Below are 18,322 nucleotides of genomic sequence, written 5' to 3'. Positions count from 1 at the left end.
TGCTTGTCATGTAAATAGATGATAGATGGAGAGGAGGAATGGAAGGTTTCCATTTAAGAAAACTATGCTCTTAGACACCGACAACAGAAGGGTGGGTACCAGACGGGAGGGGGAAGGGAGAGGACAAAGAGGGCAAAGGGCGTCAAACACCTGATGGAAGGCAACTAGTGAGCACACAGTAGAGTAGACAGATGTATTGTAAAGCTGTGCACCTCAAAATCTTATGAGGTCATTAGCCAGTGTTACCCCAATACATTTAATTTAAAAAAGAAACTAGGAAAGGAGTGAGACAAAATTGCTGCCTTAAAAAAAAGAAAGAAAGAAACCATTGGTGGGTATTTGCTATTTGGTGAAAGCATCATAGCTAAAACAAGTGGACTATTAAATAATAAAGATTATTGAAAATACAACTATTGAAACAAAAATACATAAGTGTCATATGAAATTCAAATACTGCTAAGATGAATAATGCAAAATGTGTTAGTTCCCTGTAAATCATTTCTGAAGGAAATTGTCATTAATAGTTTGGCACATATGCTTTCTTCCCCCCCCCCCATTATTATTACTATCAACTTTTAAATTTCTTCCAATACTTGTAACATACTATTCATAATGTTTTATGATGCCCTTTTCCACTTAATAGTATGTCTTTGTACAAACTGTGGGTCTCACTCAATCTTTTTAATGGCTATGCAATATTCTGTAGTACATACAACCTTCCGGGATAGCATTTGGCAGGAGCTGTTAAAACTAAAATGCTCAACATTAGTATCTTCAGGAGTTATCCTACAATATATGCCCCTAACAAAGCAAAACTGTCTGTAGCCTAGAATATTCATCGTAGCTTTGTGTTGCCTGTAACAATGACAACAAGTTAAGGACATTGAATATGACTCTATTTTAGTTCTTGATCTCATCTTTTAATTACATGTTAATATTTTCCTGATTGCAATAACATACAAATAGTTACTAACTTGAGTCTGCTTTTAAACTTTCTTTTAAAGCAATTATTCTGCGGCTGTATTTGTGGAATTTTTTGTCACTTTGAAAGCAAAATGCTTTCACCAAGAAAGTGAGATAAAATACTGATTCACCTAGACCTCCCTGAGTTTGTACTCTGTGATTATTGATGGGCTAATGGGCTGTACAGTTTTAATGAGTAGAACATAAATGCAGAGATAGAAAAAGATAGGAGCTTTCTCCTCAGAGTGATAAGCCTTAATTATACTTAACTCCTCAGGTTATTAGCTGCATAACTACCTGTGAAGAATCTATCATCATTCTCATAAAACTAATAAATTTGCTTTTACAGATTGAATATAATTTTATCACTTACTTCAGAGAAAAAAATGATTGAATTTGAAAATGATAAATTCATGTCATTTATTCAAGTATTAGAGCCTTGTCACATTATTCAGTAAGTATTTATTGAATGCTTTGTGCCAGGCACTGTTCTAGGTGCTGGGGTTATAGCAGGAAAGAGAATAGATAAGATCCTATCCTAAAGCAAATTGCACTCTAGTGACATAGGAGTTAAATGAAAATTCTATGTGGATTGCCCTAGCTGAAACTTAGGGGAAGGGGGAAAGTGGCTGCTTGGCACCAACCTGGACATGACTAAATACTTTATATTTTTATCGCAATGAGCATTCTTTCTTAAATAAGTGAGAAGAATTAGTTACAAAATAAAAATTCATAACTATTAGTTGAGTGTTCAATTAGATATTTAGTAATAGATGAGTATTTGAAACTTCCAGTGAGATGTGTAGAATTTGTAGTGGGGATATATTGAAATTTACTTAACATCTACTTTTTATCAGTTATCAACTTAGTGGCTTCAAACAGCAATCCATATTCTGTGGGCTAGCAATTACTGCTGGGCTCAGCTGGCATGGTTCTTCTCTCTCCCACATGGTGTTGGCTTGGCTCATTCAGGCATCTGCATTGAGTTGGCAGGTCAGTTGGGGGCAGCTTGCTCCCAGTTGGCCTCATTCACATTCTGGCTGGGGCTCCTCCATCTCGTCCATGTTTCCTCTCCAACAGGTTGTCTTGGGCTTGTTCAATAGCAACCATGTTCCAGGAAAATGAGAGAAGAGGCAAGCCATTCATTACACGTCGGCTGTATTTGTTGATTAAAGTAAGTCATGAAGCTAGCCAGCCAGATTCAAGAAGGAAAGAGACTCCATGGCTTGATGAGAGGATTTGCAAAGAATGCGTGGCCATTTTTAATCTACCACATTTTGTTATTCTGTTGTTGGATACCAAACAGGTAGGAACTAAATATAAAATAGAACCTACATGTGATGATGTTTTGATCATAATTTGGTATGGTTACATTTGTCTGACAGCCAAATTAGAGTTCTCCCACTTAGATGTCACTGCCATGGCACAGGGAATCAATTCTCCGGTCTCTTCACAGCCAGTTAACCACAACTTATCGTTTCTAATAAACTACACTCTCATTCTTCCTGGGTGAGTTCTGCTAGTCTGTTCTTGTCAGAAAGACACATGAGCAGCAGATCACCAGGTGGCTAGGTTAATTTTTAATTGTCATGTTTATTCCAGTGAAAAATAGATTTGCCTGTTGAGCTGAGAAAAATGGAGATGAGGTGAAAAACGGTGGCTTGAATTCGCTGGAATTCAATTTACTCTCATGGAGGTTGGGCAATTGTCATGTCAATGAGAGGTTGCAAAGCAGGTGGTCTTATACCGTGGTGGGGGGACTATAAATTGACACCCCATTTTCAGGGCACCTTGGATGTTTCTATGACAGCTAGCCATATATCATATTTTAATAGTCCTAACCTGTTTCCTCTCATTGGGCACAGTGAAGGGTCATTTCCCAAAATGCGTTCCAAAGAACACTCATTCCAGTAGAAGAAAGTGAACCAGCAGCTCCAACAGAAGGTTCTCATGTCCAACCTAGTCTGAAAATACTTGATGCCTTGGTCCTTCTTTGAGATTTGCACAATATTATCCTTTGAAAGGCCCTGGGGAGTTAAGCAGTAGAACAATCCACGTAACTGTGCATCACAAAGCTTTCCCAACTTAAGTATAAGGTCTTCTCCTTCGGTCTTCCCAATCCACACACCCCATACATAACACAATTACTCACTTCCCACGCCCAACCTCCTAAAGTGCTCATCTGGGAAACTGTAGAGGAATTTATGCATCAAAATAATGACTGGACTAGAAGATCTCTATAGGTCTATGATTCTGTTTCCTTAGCCAGAGTTAGAATTTTGAAATGTTTTCTCCTTAGCGTCTACCTCTTAAGTAACTAATTTTGGTCATATGTTTTAGTGACTAAATTGTTATAGTTTGTAAATTCCAGGACAGTATAAATTGGTATTTGTGTTGGCAAACATTTCTTATTTTCAATGTAAATATTGAGGTTAATTCATTACAGTTGGACCATGCAGATCTCATCTAAAATCTTGTATGAGGACAGTATTTACTAGTAGCTGTCCCCATCTGCTTCAGTTTGTGTTTAAATAGTTAATATGGTTATAAATGTGCTTGGGCTGGGTAATTTGTCACCTAGTTAGGCATTTTAAAATACTAATTACGAAATCTAATGACTGTGTCTAATGATGGGGTACTTAATAGGAAACACTACTGAGCAATGTCTGGGAAGGTTGAGAGCCTCCTGAATATTTGTTGTTCTTGTTCTAGTCTTGGGAGATCAATGATCTAGACACACATGACTCCTATGAGCCATAGTTGGTGTGTGCATTCTCTCTCCTTTCCCTTCCCCTCACTTCATATTTCCCAAAATAAGAATTTTTTTTTTTTTTTTGCTGGGGTGTCTGCAAGAAGCTGGCTTGATCAGATTTGGGAAGTGGGATAAAAATTCAGAGAATACATGGGAATAGATCCTTTCCTGCCCTCCTTCCAATCTACCATTTTTACCTCAATACCAAGAAAAAATGGAATCAGTATAGATATAGATGTAATCTGTGAGTATGTATGTATCCACTCACATCAATCTTTTTTTTCTTCCATAGGTAGCCAGCAAGAGTGAACACTATAAATGGTTGTCAGGGGCAATGTGCCTTTCCCAGATTTTGTTCTGTGAGTTGAAATCAATCTTGCTGCTATAAATACATCACTATGATCAGCCTGATTAGCCTGGCGGTTATGATTCCTACTCGGAGCCAAATACCTCCTAGCCAAGACCTCATAAACTTGCCAATTTTTTTCACCTCGTTTATTGTGAGAAGTCATTGGGTCTCCTTCCACTGTTGTGCTTTCCTATGATATTTTAGGTATATTAACCATAAACTGAGTATTGTTAATCGACAAAAAATTGAAGTCAGGAAGTCATGGAACAGTCATTCATCATGGGCCTTGACTCAGTGACTTGGAAGTATAACAACAATAAAAGCACTGGCTGTGCAGCTAAATGCCTGGAGGTTGAGTGAAACTGAACCAGAGAAAAAAGAACTTTTAGCTAATCTGGGAGGAACTTCAATATTTGATTTACCAAAAGATGCCTCTTCCCCATCAACATTTCTATTTTGGAAAATAATTTATAGATGCTTTTTTTGGTCTGATAATCTGCTAAATTATATTCATTTAACATTCATGAGACAGTGTTTGATGACATTAAGACCATTGCTTTCTCTGTCAGAGTTACTTTGATTTATGAGGATTCTATAAATGTGTTCTAATATTAGTATTTGGAGTTCGGGAGTGGGGTTATTAAAATAGTGGGTAAGATATAAACCTGGAACTTCTGACAAAGTTATTATTTCTAGACAGAAAGAGCCTTCTTGAGAATGAAGCTAATATAGGTGAGACTAGATGATGTAACTTAAGCCTCTGGATATAGCTATGGCTGGAGCTTATTGTTGCTTACTGCATGAGCCAATATATTCCAGTTTTTGCTTGGGTCATTTTGAACCAGATTTCTCTTTCTTGCCCTCAAGTGTTCTTATTGGTACATTTTCCCAGCACATAACCTGCTCCAGTAATTTTAAACACATCAGTTATCTAATTCAGTTTGAAAAGTAAAATTTCCAGGAAAAAAGTGTTGTATATGTGCTGCTGGAATGTATACTTTTATCATTAAAAAAATCCACCTGAGCCTGGCCGGTGTGCTCAGTGGTTGAGTGCTGACCTATGAACCAGGAGGTCATGGTTCACTTTCCAGTCAGGGAACATGCCTGGGTTGTGGGCTCCATCCCCAATAGGGGGCATGCAGGAGGCAGCCCATCAATGATTCTCTCGCATTGTCAATGTTTCTATCTCTCCCTCTTCCTTTCTCTCTCTGAAATCAATAAAAAAATATATTTTAAAAAATCCACCTGAAATTTTAATTTAAATAATAGAAAAAATCTTTCATTAATATTTAAAATACTGAAATATTATATGCTTTGCAGGATTATGTAATGCAAGCAAAATGAAGGTTATTACTTAACCTTGTGAATTTGTCAGTTTAAAAAATATTTTAACTCCCTCCCTCCCTGTTTTCCTTAGACATTGTCATATTACAGAAAAGATTCAACGTATAAGGGGAACAAAAATAGAAGGTAGCAAAACCTAAAAGTCTGTGGTGAAGGCTAAGCCAAGAAAAAAAGAAGCAAAAGATCGTAGAACATACTGATCTATACACTTATTCAATTATTATTGATCTGTACATTTATTCAAACTTGTAGCTGAGGTACACATTTGGCTTGGAGCTTCCAGCAGGTAATGAGAAAATGGAAACAAATTACTTACCTTAAAATAAAAATTACCCAATACTCAGGAATTTTTACATCTCTTTTATAGGAAGAGAATACAGAAAATTTCATGTAAATACCAGTGGTTCTTATAAAACAAGAGACTATGACATCATAAATCCAATTCAGTATAGCAATTTGGGGTTGGGGTAGAGGTCAAGGGAGTAAACAATTGAAGGAGGTGACATCACACTACAGGAACCTATGGTGACATGATTCAGGAGAAAGTCTTAAAGATTTTCCTGAGGACCCAGGAGAGCAGATGGACCAACTGTGATTCATGCTTTTTCTGGCTGAATATCTATATATATAAAAGCCAAGCAACTGGAATGACGGAACGACCAGAATGACCAGTCGCTATGGCAAACACTGTGGTGGCCAACCGACCTGATCGGGGCCCCAACTGGACCCCCCACAACCTCCTGCTGCCCCTCCCCCTGGTCAGCCTCACCCCTGATCAGGGTGGGGGGCAATCGTGGGTAGGGCCAGCCAGCTGACCTTCCATGGCACCTCCCCAAGGCCAATCGACCCCCATCAGAGCGGGCTGGCCAGACCCCACCCATGCATGAATTCATGCACCAGGCCTCTAGTTTTTAATAAATAGGTTTATTTTTAATAAATTGGTTTGCAAGTGAACTATAAGCTATTTTATTTTTTGTTGTTAATCCTCACCCAAGGACACTTTTCTATTGATTTTTAGAGAAAATGGGAGAGGAGGAGACAGAGAAAAATATCAATGTGAGAGAGATACATCAATTGGTTGCCTCCTGCACATATTCTGGCAGGGCCAGGGAACTTGCAACCAAGGTACGTGCTCTTGACCAGAATCGAACCTGGGACCCTTCAGTCCATGGGCCAACGCTCTATCCACTGAGCCAAACCAGCTAGAGCTAACCTACTATCTTCAGAAATTCTAGCAAAGATACTGTACTTGCAAAACATGTTAAAAAGTTACATGGGAGCCCAGCCATAGTGGCTCAGTGGTTGAGCACTGACGTATGAGCCAGGAGGTCATGGTTAGACTCCTGGTCAGAGCATATGCCCAGGTTGTTGGCTCGATCCCCAGTAGGGGCATGCAAGAGACAGCCAATCCATGATTCTCTCTCATCACTGATGTTTCTATCTCTCTCTCTCCCTCTCCCTTCCTTTCTGAAATAAAAAAAAAATATTTTAAAAGAAGTTACCATGGGAATTTTAATGTCTCTGGGGGCTAAGCCAACATCTGCTGCATGTCTAGGTGCCTCTGAAGTCATCTCTAAAAAGGTAAGACTTGAAATCATAATCCTTGCTGAGAAGGGTAATTTACATTTTGCAGATGCTGTTCAGGGGTGGCTGCCAAGAAGAGATACAAGGTCAGGTGATGACAAAACTGAGAGGTGGAATCTAATTATCAACATGTACTAAGCATATTTTATTCATCTTTTTTCCCTCTGAAAAGTAAGAAAAGAAAACGAGTGTTTGTAAACAACTTCTACACGACTCTCTCCCACCTACCTTCTGGTAGATGTAGGTATGCGTTTCTCTTAGGAGAGAGAAGGGGGAAGGGGGGGTGCCGTGTGGTCTCCGGTGTGGGTTGTGAGAAATGACAAAGTGTGGTAAGTAGGCATAAATGTTTTCTGTAAAGAGAATGCTGTAGAACTGTGGTGGCTTAGTTCTGTAATTTATCCTTAACAAATAGCAGATTAGCAATTGCTGTCTGGGTTGTTGGTGTGCTGGGTTATAGGATCAGCTATGTGGCTGTGGCGATTGGTGGAATTAACTCGAAAAGGTGGAAGTTGAAATTGGGTGACAGGCTGAATGTTTGTTTGGTAGCATATGATCCTATCGTGGAGGGTGTTTATGCGGTTAAAGAATAATGTTTTGAAAAGACAAAAATCTTCATTTTCATACAAGGAAAAAAATGAAGATGGACGAATGTTTTATTACTCCTATTAATTAATGATGGAACAAAGATGTTACCACTCATTCAAAGGAGAATCCAAAGAATGGACAATTATATATCCCATCAGAAATGCTGAAATGAAATTGCTTGATAGATACAGAAGTGATTAGTATCTACAGGGCAGTTATGATTGCATGCCACCAGACACCATGGACATTTCTGTGGGCAAGAATCATTTACGTTACTTTCAATGTTTAGCTCAAAGACAACAAAAGATGGCGATAACCCACATACTGTAGACTATTTGTTTTGGTTTCTACTTTAAAATCTTGCACTTTTCTTGACAATGACTCAGCATAACATGCAAGGTTTATGGAAAAACTTGGCTTGCTGTCAGACTCAGAATAAATGCTAACGCCTTAGCCTGGCCACCAAATCCTTATGATGTGCATCCTGCCTATCTCCCTGACCTTATTTCTAGCACCTTCCCTCTTCTTACTCTGCCCCAGCCCACCACTCACTTCTTTTCTTTTTCTTGAACTTGTCAGAAAACTCCCAAAGTAAAGCATTTGTGTTCCCACTATCATTGAGATATGATTGATGTATAAGCTTGTGTAAATATAAGGTATACAACATGATGATTTGACACATGAATTGCTAACTAATTACCACAATAGAAATAGTTAACATCTCCATCACTTCACATAATGACCGTGTGTGTGTGTATGTGTGTGTGTGTGTGTGTGTGTGTGTGTGTGTGCTGAGAACAGTTAAGATCTGCTCATTTAGCAGCTTTCAAATATATACTACAGCATTGCTAGCTATAGTCACCATGCTGTACGTTATATCCCCAGAACTCAGTCATCTTATAAGTGGAAGTTTGACCAACATCTATTCATTTTCCCTACCCCAAGCCCCTGGCAACCACCATTTTACTCTGTTTCTATGAGTTTGGCTTTTTAAGATTCCTATAAGTGCTATCCTGCAGTATTTGTCTTGCTCTGTCTGATTTATTTCACTTAGCATAATGCCCTCAAAGTCCATCCTTATTGTTGCAAATGGCAGGATTTCCCCTTTAGACCCCTCATGGCTAAATAATATTTCATTATTTACACATATACATATACATATCCCCACAGCTTTATCCATTTATCTGTTGGTGGGCTTAGATTGTTTCCATATCTTGGCTACTGTGAATAATGCTGTAATGAATAGAGGAGTGCAGCTATCTCTTCGGAATCCTGATTTGGTTACATTTCCTTTGGATATATACCCAGATATACACTGGTTTTCATAGTGGCTGTAAAATGTGACATTCCCACTGGCAGTGCCCAAGGGTTCCCGTTTCTCCACATCCTCGTCAACACTTGTTATCCCTTGTCCTTTTGATAATAGCCACTTCAACAGATTTGAGGTGACATCTCATTGTGGTTTTAGTTTGCATTTCCCCAATGAGCAGAGATGTTGAGCATCTTTTCATGTACTTGTTGGCTGTTTGTGTGCATTCTTTGAAAAATGTCTCTCCAGGTGCTCTGCCCATTTTAAAATTGCATTGTTTGCTTTTTTTTTTTTTTGCTACTCAGTTGGATAAGCTCCTTATGTATTTAAGATATTAACCCCTTATTCCTTTACAGATTGCACATATTTTTTCCCACTCCACAGTTGCTTTTTTCATTTTGTTGATTGTTGCTTGTGCTGTGCAGGAGCTTTTCAGTTTGGTGTTGTCCCACTTGTTTATTTTTGCTTTTGTTGCTTGTGCTTTTGATGTCATATTAAAAAAAATGTTGCCAATACCAATGTCAAGGAGCTTATTTTTCCTATGTTTTCTTCTAGGAGTTTTATGCTTCAGGTCTATGTTTAAGTTTTTAATTCATTTTGAGTATATTTTTGTGAGTGGTGTAAGATATGGGTCCAATTTCATTTTTCTACATGTAATTATACAGTTTTCCCAACACCATCATTTATTAGAGAGATACCCTTGCCCCACTGAATGTTCTTGGTTCCCTTGTCAAATATTAGGTGATTGTATATGTGTGAGTTTATTTCTGAGCCCTTGATTCAATCCTATTGGCCCATGTGTCAGTTTTTATGCCACCACCGTACTGTATTGGTTACTATAGTTTTGTAATATAGCTTGAAATCAGAACTTGTGATGCCCCCAGCCTTGTTCTTTTTTCTTAGGATTGCTTTTGTTATTTGGGGTCTTTTGTAGTTCCATAGGAATTTTAGGATTTTTTTTTCTATTTCTGTGGAAATGCTTTGGGAATATTGATAAGAATTTTAATAAATCTACAGATGGCTTTGAGTAGTATGGACATTGAAACAATATTAATTTTTTAAATCCATGAACACAGGATATTTTTCCATTTGTGACTTCTTCAATTTTTTAATTAAACTCTTATAGTTATCAGTGTATAGCTCTTTTACCTCGTTGGTTAAATTTATTCTTAAATATTTTATTTTTTAGGCTATTGGAAATAGAATTGTTTTATTTATTTTTTTAGACATTTCATTGTTTGTATAGAAACACATCTGATTTCTGTATTTTGATTTTGTATCTTGCAACTTTACTAAATTTTTCAATTAGCTTTATCAGTTTTTGCTTGAAAGTTTAAAATATTCTGTATATAAGATGTTATCTGCAAACAAACAATTTTATTTATTTATTTACAGATTGGATGCCTTTTTTTCCCTTCTTTTTCTTGCCTAATTGTGTCAGGCATTATACTGGGCCCAGGGACACAGTTGTGAACAAATACATCTTTTTCAGAATTATAGCTTTTGAGTATTAGGATACATTGTTTTGGACAATAAGTTATCAAAAGGTTTCAAAAAGGGGCTACACTTCGTTGAAAACTCAAAGGGGATATGGGACAAGGGATAGCAATTTCATATTTGAGAACAATATTTCCAGGCCAACCATAAACAAAGGATTTGAAAAGAGAGCATAAAAGAAGAGAATTTGAAAGCAGAAATTAATTGCATTAAAACAAGGCTTGGATCTAAAAGCTGAAATTAAATATAATATTTTTAAAAAGATGTTTTGGGAATGGTAAATTTTTAGATTTAAAATATCTGAATTATATAATTTTCCCTGTTTGTAGACTCTTGACTTCATTATATATTAAATTTGATGGGATGCAAATGCACATTTTAACTTACATGAAGTTGATTTTATAGACACAAGTTTTATTAGATTTTTCTGAGAATGATGACAGTTGAATTTCTGCTTTTGATTTTTAACACCTGTTTAGACAGACATAAATAAAGAATTTGTCAAAAGGAACATATTAACCCAATTAATTTCTAGTTCTGTAGCACATTTTTCCCCCAAGAGAAAATGCATATATCCATCAACACAGATCCACTCTGACAAATTAGCTTTGATCCTTTGTTCACAGCTAAGAAAATGTAATCAGATGTGAACCATGCTTGTTCTTCCAATAGAGTATAATTTTAATGTCTTACAATTTGAAGACTTTAAAAAGGAATCACACCAAAGAAAATTATTCCTTTCAGAATCCAGTAATAGAACTGCCACAAAGGTCAAAGTTATCTAGGAAAAAGAGAGCTAATTCATGTGTGTAAATGAAAGTGGACTCTGGGTTAACATTTAGGCTTAGTGAAACATTGACTTTTGGCTTCTAGGTTTTTATAGATTATTAAATAAACCAGCCCAGAGAATGATTTATTTTATTCAAACTATGCTTGGGAAGCAACACAGCAGCAAAGCCAAGCTCAACTTTTAACTGTTGGTCAAGCCTATAGTTTTTGGTTTGGCTGTCTTGAAATGCTGAAAAAAATATGCATAAGGACTGTGGGGATTGTAGCTACTTTGTAGTTAGCAACAAGAACTTGGCCCATGTCAAATAGGGAGTGATGGCATGTGCCTCTTTTTTAAGATGCTTACTGGGTATTGGTTATCTACTGCTACCTAAAAATTTCTCCAAAGCTGTAGCTGAAAACAGCAACAAATGTTTTTTATCTCACATGGTCTCTTGACTCAGGAATTCAGGAGCGGCTGAACTGGGGGATCTAGCTCAGGGTCTCTGTTGAGGTTGCAGTCAAGATATCAGCTGGGGCTGTGTCATCGGAAGGCTCAACTGGGGCTGGGGATCCACTTCCTAGAAGGCTCCTTGTTGGCAGGAGGCCTCAGTTCCTCAACAAGAGGAGCTCTCTACAGGCTACTTACCTTTTCTTGTGATATTACAGCTGGCTTCCCCCAGAGCAAGTGATCCAAGAAAGTAAAATGGTAGTCATGACATTTCTCATGACTTAGCTTGGGACATCACTGTTTTTGTTTTTTGTCCACACAATGTTTTTATTTTTATTCAACTATAAGCAAACAACAGAATTAACACAACATTTAGCAACTCCAGACTGGCTTTTGTTACACCAATGAAGAGTGATAAATTTAACAGGCACAGACTAACACATTTCAGAGAACCTCTCACCCAGCCCTGCAGCTCAACAGCAAAGGGACTCTCCAGACTGGGTTGTTATTCTTATATCAACAATCTGATGACTACATCATAGTACCGAAATAGGCCCCAAAATGGAGTTTAAATTTGATCAACACAAATCCAGGGTGTGTGACCCTGTACAATGATAAAGGACAGGCAGAAGGAAAAGTCACCCTACACCTCTGTCTGCTCAGGTCTCGCCTGTGAGAGTGGGAACAGGGAAGAGGGGAAATCAACATGCATCACTGACCTTGAGAACACTGCTTGGGCCCCCCAGGCCATGTCCGTCTCCTGGCTTTCCCCTACTTCCCAGCCAGCTGCTCATAGAGTCATTCCATTCCGCCTGGTAACACGTGCCGGCCACTGGGGACCCGAGGTCGTACTTCTTTGCGGAAAGATGCCATCTTGAGTTTGCCACGGTGGTCTCCAGTTGGGCTGCTGAGAATGGGCTTGTCCCATTTGGTGGCTTGGCCTGCCCGAACCAGCCAGACGTAGCGGTGAAGGCCCTTAGGAGGCCCTGAGCCCTCACAGTCAGAGAGGACGGTGCCACTGCTGATATCGTTGCCCTTCATGTTGACCACCAGGAAATGGTGCCATTCCCTGAATTTGGGGTCCTTTCTGCTTGGAGCATCTGGGTCTGTCAAGACCAGGGTGTAGAGTTTACTTGGATCCAGGCCATCCCGTGAAATACCACTGGGCCAGTTCTTAACCTGGGTGGGTGTCAGCACTTTGCCCAGCTCATCGACCTCCGCCCCAGAGTAATTGACCTGCAGCAGGTGCTTTGGCCTCTTGTCCGTTTCCTGCAGGCTCAAGGGCCAGGACCACCAGCATCGTGGGGCTGAGCAGGAGGACAACCGGAAAGATGCGGGGGAACCGGGGGCAGGTCAACAGCCCTGAATGAAGTCCGTGACTGTCTTTTCTGAAGTATCCTATGCAGCCCTATTTAAGGTCAGAGGGTGTGACACACTAGAAAGCGGGGACCACTGAGGACCGTATTGGAGGCTAGACACCACAAGTTTTCTGGAAAGTGGACGATAAGGCAGATCACAATTTTGAGGAATTTTATATTGGTTATAAAGAAACAAAGAAATGAATGCAACCCAGAAGAAATATAGCATTGAGGTATTTAAGAGTAAACTGGTTATTACCACCAGATAAGTTTTTAATTGACCTTGAGATGCACCAACCTTAGACCTCATAGAAACAGTTACCAGTTCTAAATAATTAATGTGCTGGCTCAGAAAAAACGAATATCTCATTCTGGCAGGAGAGTAAAAGAGAAAACAGTCCCTCAGTCTTCTCTGGAATGCATTGGCAAGTGTGTACTTTTCCCCATTCTCAAACGGTAAGCATCTACGAAACTATTCCATTTTCTAGAAAGATGGTAGATTACTGTTGGAGACCAGTTCCCTACACTGCTGTACGTGACTGGACTGTCACAAAATGTTCCTACATTTAACGTTTGAAAATCTATTTGCTGAAGCATTTACTATGCAGTTTGTTGAATTGTCTGCAGATAATTTGTGCAATCTGTACATGGAACCAAGAGGTGTGGATATGCGCAAAAGGTGCAATTATTTACGGACCATTAATCTTTCCATTTACCTTAGATTAATTAAACCTAGAGTCGTAAGGCTGTTTCAAATTACATGATCTTGGACAAATCATTTAAACCTCTCCGGGTCTGTTTTCCCATAGGTGATGTTCACTCACTCATAGGCAGTTCACAATTATTTATCTGTATCTATGTGCCTCCTACTCTTCTGGAAGGTAGGGACACAGAGAGGATCATGAGAGACATGGCCCTTATGTTCTAGTGGGAGACACATGAGATGAAGACAGACATGCTCCCAAGCAGATGTGAGAGTGCTCTGAGATGACAGATCGGCAGGGTCACAGGAGTTCAATGGAGATCAGAAGTTAGGGAGGGCCACCCTGGTCTGCAGGAAGAGATCTGCAGGAAGGCAGGGGTTGGGCCAGGCACAGAACGGCAGGAAGAGTGTTTAGGCAAAGGCATCGTAGGTGCCAGCTCCTGAGGCAGGAGTGTCCTCGATGTGTTTGGGGGCAAAGTGTGCCTTGAATTGAGTGAGCAATGGGAGGGAGATGGAAAGGGAACTGGGGTGAGCTCATGAGGGCCTGTTGTGTCTCACCATAAGGCTTTTGTGTTTGATTAAGAGTGACGCGAGAAGCCATTGGAGGATTTTGAGGAGAGAAGTGACTTAATCTGACATAGGACTTAAAAGGATCCCTGAGGATGCTTAGTGAAAAATGGGTAGTAGGGACTCAAGCAGGGATGGATTCAGCCCACCAGTACATGCAACAGTACTCTTGTGTTCATTGACCCAGGAGAAAGATGATGGTGGGTGGCTGATGGGGAGGAAGGTTTCCAAGTGGAAACCTTTGGAGATATGCCTGCTTGTCTTCCAGACCCGCCCAGACCATTGAATAAGGTCAGGTGTGTAATCCCACCCCTTGCGATGTGCTGCCAAGAAGAGCCATCTCCTGTCCTATTTACTTGACTGCTGCCTCAACCCACATCATGCTCATTTAGTCTTTACAGAACGAGTTTATGAACTATTGATATGTATTCAAGTGAACTTTAACCTGAGTGTGCACCCCTGATTGACAAGCAAACACTATCAGTTCCACCCCTTCCTTATTTGCCCCAGGGATCTTCTAGCTACCCTATAGGTGAAAGAATCCAGACAGCTGCAACAGGCCCTCTTGCTCTTTGAGCAAACGAATTACTATATGAGGAAGAGTGTATGTCTTACAGGTGATTTAATGGACAATTTAGGGCTATTTTTCTGTGCTTTAGATCAGTACTATCAAAATGAATATAATGCAAGACCTCTTCAATTTTATTACACATATTAAGAAAGTAAAAAGAGTCCAATCTTCTTCCATCACCATATATTTAACCCCCTTTTTTCCTTTACCACCCCTCCAACCCCTTTCCCTCTGGTAACCACAATGCTGTTGTCTGTGTCCATGAGTTTTTGTTTACTTGGTTTTCTTGTTTGTTCATTTGTTGCTTTCAGTTTTATATCCCACATGTGAGTGAAATCACATGGTTCTTATTTTTTTCATCTTATTAACCAATGCACCCTAATATATTTAATTAAAAATAAAGTCTTTTTCTTTTTTTACTAAAAAACAAAGATAAAATAGTAAAAAGAAATAAGTGGTGTTAATGACCTATTTTATTTAACCCAATATATTCAGAGTATAATTTCAACATGTAACAGTATAAATATTATTAATGTGGTAGTGTACATTCCTTTTATGCATATGAAGCATGTAGGGTTTAGCTTGTATGTATTTTACAGTCACAGCGCTTGCTTCTCAGGTTAGACTCACTAGGCACATGGTGGACCCCAGGTTAGACTAGGCACACAGTGGATAGTGCATTGGAAGACTTTAGCTGTAACCTCAGTTTATAAGAAAGGAAGGTTTTAGGCAAAGGTTCTCCACAATCATGTGAAGCTCATCTGGGAAAAATTTTTTAATCCTCGCCTCAGGATATTTTTTTATTGTTTATTAAGGAGAGAGAAAGAGGGAGGGAGAGAGAGAGAGAGAGAGAGAGAGAGAGAGAGAGAGAGAGAGAGAAACATCAGTTATCTCCTGTACTCACCCCAACTGGGAATCAAACCCAAAACCTGGCCATGTGCCCTGATCAGGAATCAAACCCATGACCCTTTGGTGTATGGGACAATGCTCCAACCAACTGAGCCACACTGGCCAGGTCTCTGGGAAATGTTTTATACCAAAGCGTGGGCCTCGCTCCTCATCTTTGGTGCTAGTGGGGGCCAGACAGCAATGCTTTAATTTCTCCAGGGGTTCGATGTAGGCAGACAGTGTTGAGAAACCTTCCAAAAGAATGAGGTCACTTAAAGGAAAAGGCCCAAGTAGGGGCTCCACAAGCAGTCTGTATGCAGGGCTCACTTTAAGAGAATCTGTCAAGAACCTCAACTTTCATTTGTTCTTCCTGCAGCCAAGCACGTGCCTTGATTAGAGATCATGCTTCTCTTTTATAAGTTGCCTTCTTCCCAGTTACCCAAGAAAGGCCTGCCTCATCCAGCACCGTACTCTTGTGTATTTCCCTGAAGAATAACATTTCCAGATTTTTTTTAAAAAAGCAAACAAAAAGGAACAAAGAAGAAATTGAAGAGAAGCAGCCTGTAATTGAGTCAGGGCAAGCCATCCTCGCCCTGCACTCAGCCATCCATCTCATTAAGGAGATGCCTGGTAATGAATTTCCTGCTAACCTTCGCCAGACATGTATGTTGTTTTGCTCAGTCGTGTGCTAATAGTAAGTGTAATTACAAATCAACCGAGTGCAACATCTTTATGCTGAGGGCTTATGGTCATAGGAAATCTAAACAAAAGTTTAACATTTTAGTTTCCCTACATATTTTTGTTGCAAAGAAGGAGGTTGATCAATAGTGCATTTTAAAGCAGCGGTTGCCAGCCTCATGGACCACCAGTGGTCTGAGGACCACCTGCTGGTGACCGCTGTTTTAAAGCACAAAAAATATCTTCTTTTAAAGTAAGATTCTGTGGTGGATGTGGAATAGCTGAACAATTTCAGGAGAAGAGACAAACTGTGTGAAATATCTGACTGCTGACAGAGCATTCTTGTTCTTGAGTGGTCTTGGAAATGGGTGATGGTGGATGTCAAATTGGGATGATAGTTTTATTCCTTCCAGTGAATATAAAAGATTGAGGTAACTTTCTAAAAAAGTCAATGCAATACTTTCAATATTACAGAAATGACGTTCTTTTCAAGTTATGATGAAAAGATGTAGTTGTCAATTTAATGTGTCAAGGTATATAAAGATTTAAAAAATTTTTTAGAGGATTAGGAACAAAAAGCAATTGCAGACCAAGATTTGGTATACCTGCCAACCAGCATTTGAGTCAAGTTCTTTCATTTCCTACTTAAATGCCCTTTGCCAAGTTGTTTATCCTCTTTAAACCTCAGTTTCTTTATCTGTAGAAAGGGAATAACAATACCCACCTTCATTAAGCTGAGGTGGGGATGAAATGTGATATAGTAAATTGACATATAATTAAGTACTGAAAGTTGGTATCCCTCATTATCAATTGGCAGAATAAGTGGAAGAAGTGATGCTGATTGTAGCAGTAAAACACATGAGAAACTCAAGCAAGCTTCCCAGGAGAAGTCCCTGCCCCCTCCAGCCTCAGGCAGGCTGGTGTATAATAAGTGTCTGAAAGAACAAGTTGGATTGACGAGGATGAGAAATAACTTGTCATAACTATTAATTCAACTGAAGAGCAGTCCACCATTGACTGTCCCTATCTCTTCTCCACACTCATAATATCCTATGTGGTTTGCAAATCTGGATAATTCTGATCACACACAGACACACACACACAGACACACACACACACACACACACACACACACACACACAATGCAACTGCCAGATCAGTTTCTTTTTTTAAATTAAATATGTTGAGATAACATTGGCTATTAGCAGAATACAAATTTCAGGTGCACAACTTTATCATATGAACTCTGTGTACTCTGTTGTGTGCTCACCACCCAAAGTCTAGTCTCCTTCTGTCCCCGTAGATTTGACCCCTTTCACCCTCTACGTCCTCTCCCCACCTCCCTTCCCCTCTGGTAACCACCATTCTGTCGTCTGTATCTATGAGTTTGTGTCTTTTGCTTGTTGCTTTCTGTTTTATCTCCCGCGTGTGAGTGAAATTACATGGTTCTCGTTCTTTTCCATCTGACTTACTGCACTTAGCATGATACCCTTGAGATCCACCCATGCTGTCGAAAATGGCAGTACTTCCCTTTTTCATCGCTGAGTACTATTCCACTGCCTATATGGACCACATCTTCTTTCTCCAGTCATGTGTTGAAGGACACTTAGGTTGTTCCCATGTCTTGGCTATTGTAAATAATGTGGCAGTGAGCGTGCGGGTGCACACACCTTTATGAATAAGTGTTCTGACAGATACAGGAGATGTTGCTCCTGTGGTCCTGAGGAGAGAGTCACGTAGCCACCAGGTGTCTGTTTCTGGCTGAGCTGTGGGTCTCTTCCTGGTGATTGAATTTTAGCGGGACTATGGGTCACTTCTCACTTCTTTGAATGTCTTGTAATTTGTAAAATAATGTTTAGGTTATGGGACCTGGAGGAAGAGTGGAGGGTGAAAGGGAGTGCTCTCTCCTCTTTCAGCCACATAATGAGTGTTTATCCATTTGAGCTGATCAGGGT

At 39.5% G+C, this 18,322-nt stretch overlaps 1 pseudogene; it reads right to left on the bottom strand.

Moving 5' to 3' along the window:
* Positions 1-12,105: 12,105 nt before the first annotated feature.
* LOC132240139 (phosphatidylethanolamine-binding protein 1-like) lies at positions 12,106-17,873 on the bottom strand (annotated as a pseudogene).
* Between the last annotated feature and the right edge of the window lie 449 nt (positions 17,874-18,322).

This window comes from Myotis daubentonii, chromosome 8 (assembly GCF_963259705.1).
Source record: "Myotis daubentonii chromosome 8, mMyoDau2.1, whole genome shotgun sequence".
Lineage (NCBI taxonomy): Eukaryota > Metazoa > Chordata > Mammalia > Chiroptera > Vespertilionidae > Myotis > Myotis daubentonii.
Note: the sequence above shows the minus strand (reverse complement) of the source record. Positions and strands in the feature narration are given on the sequence as shown.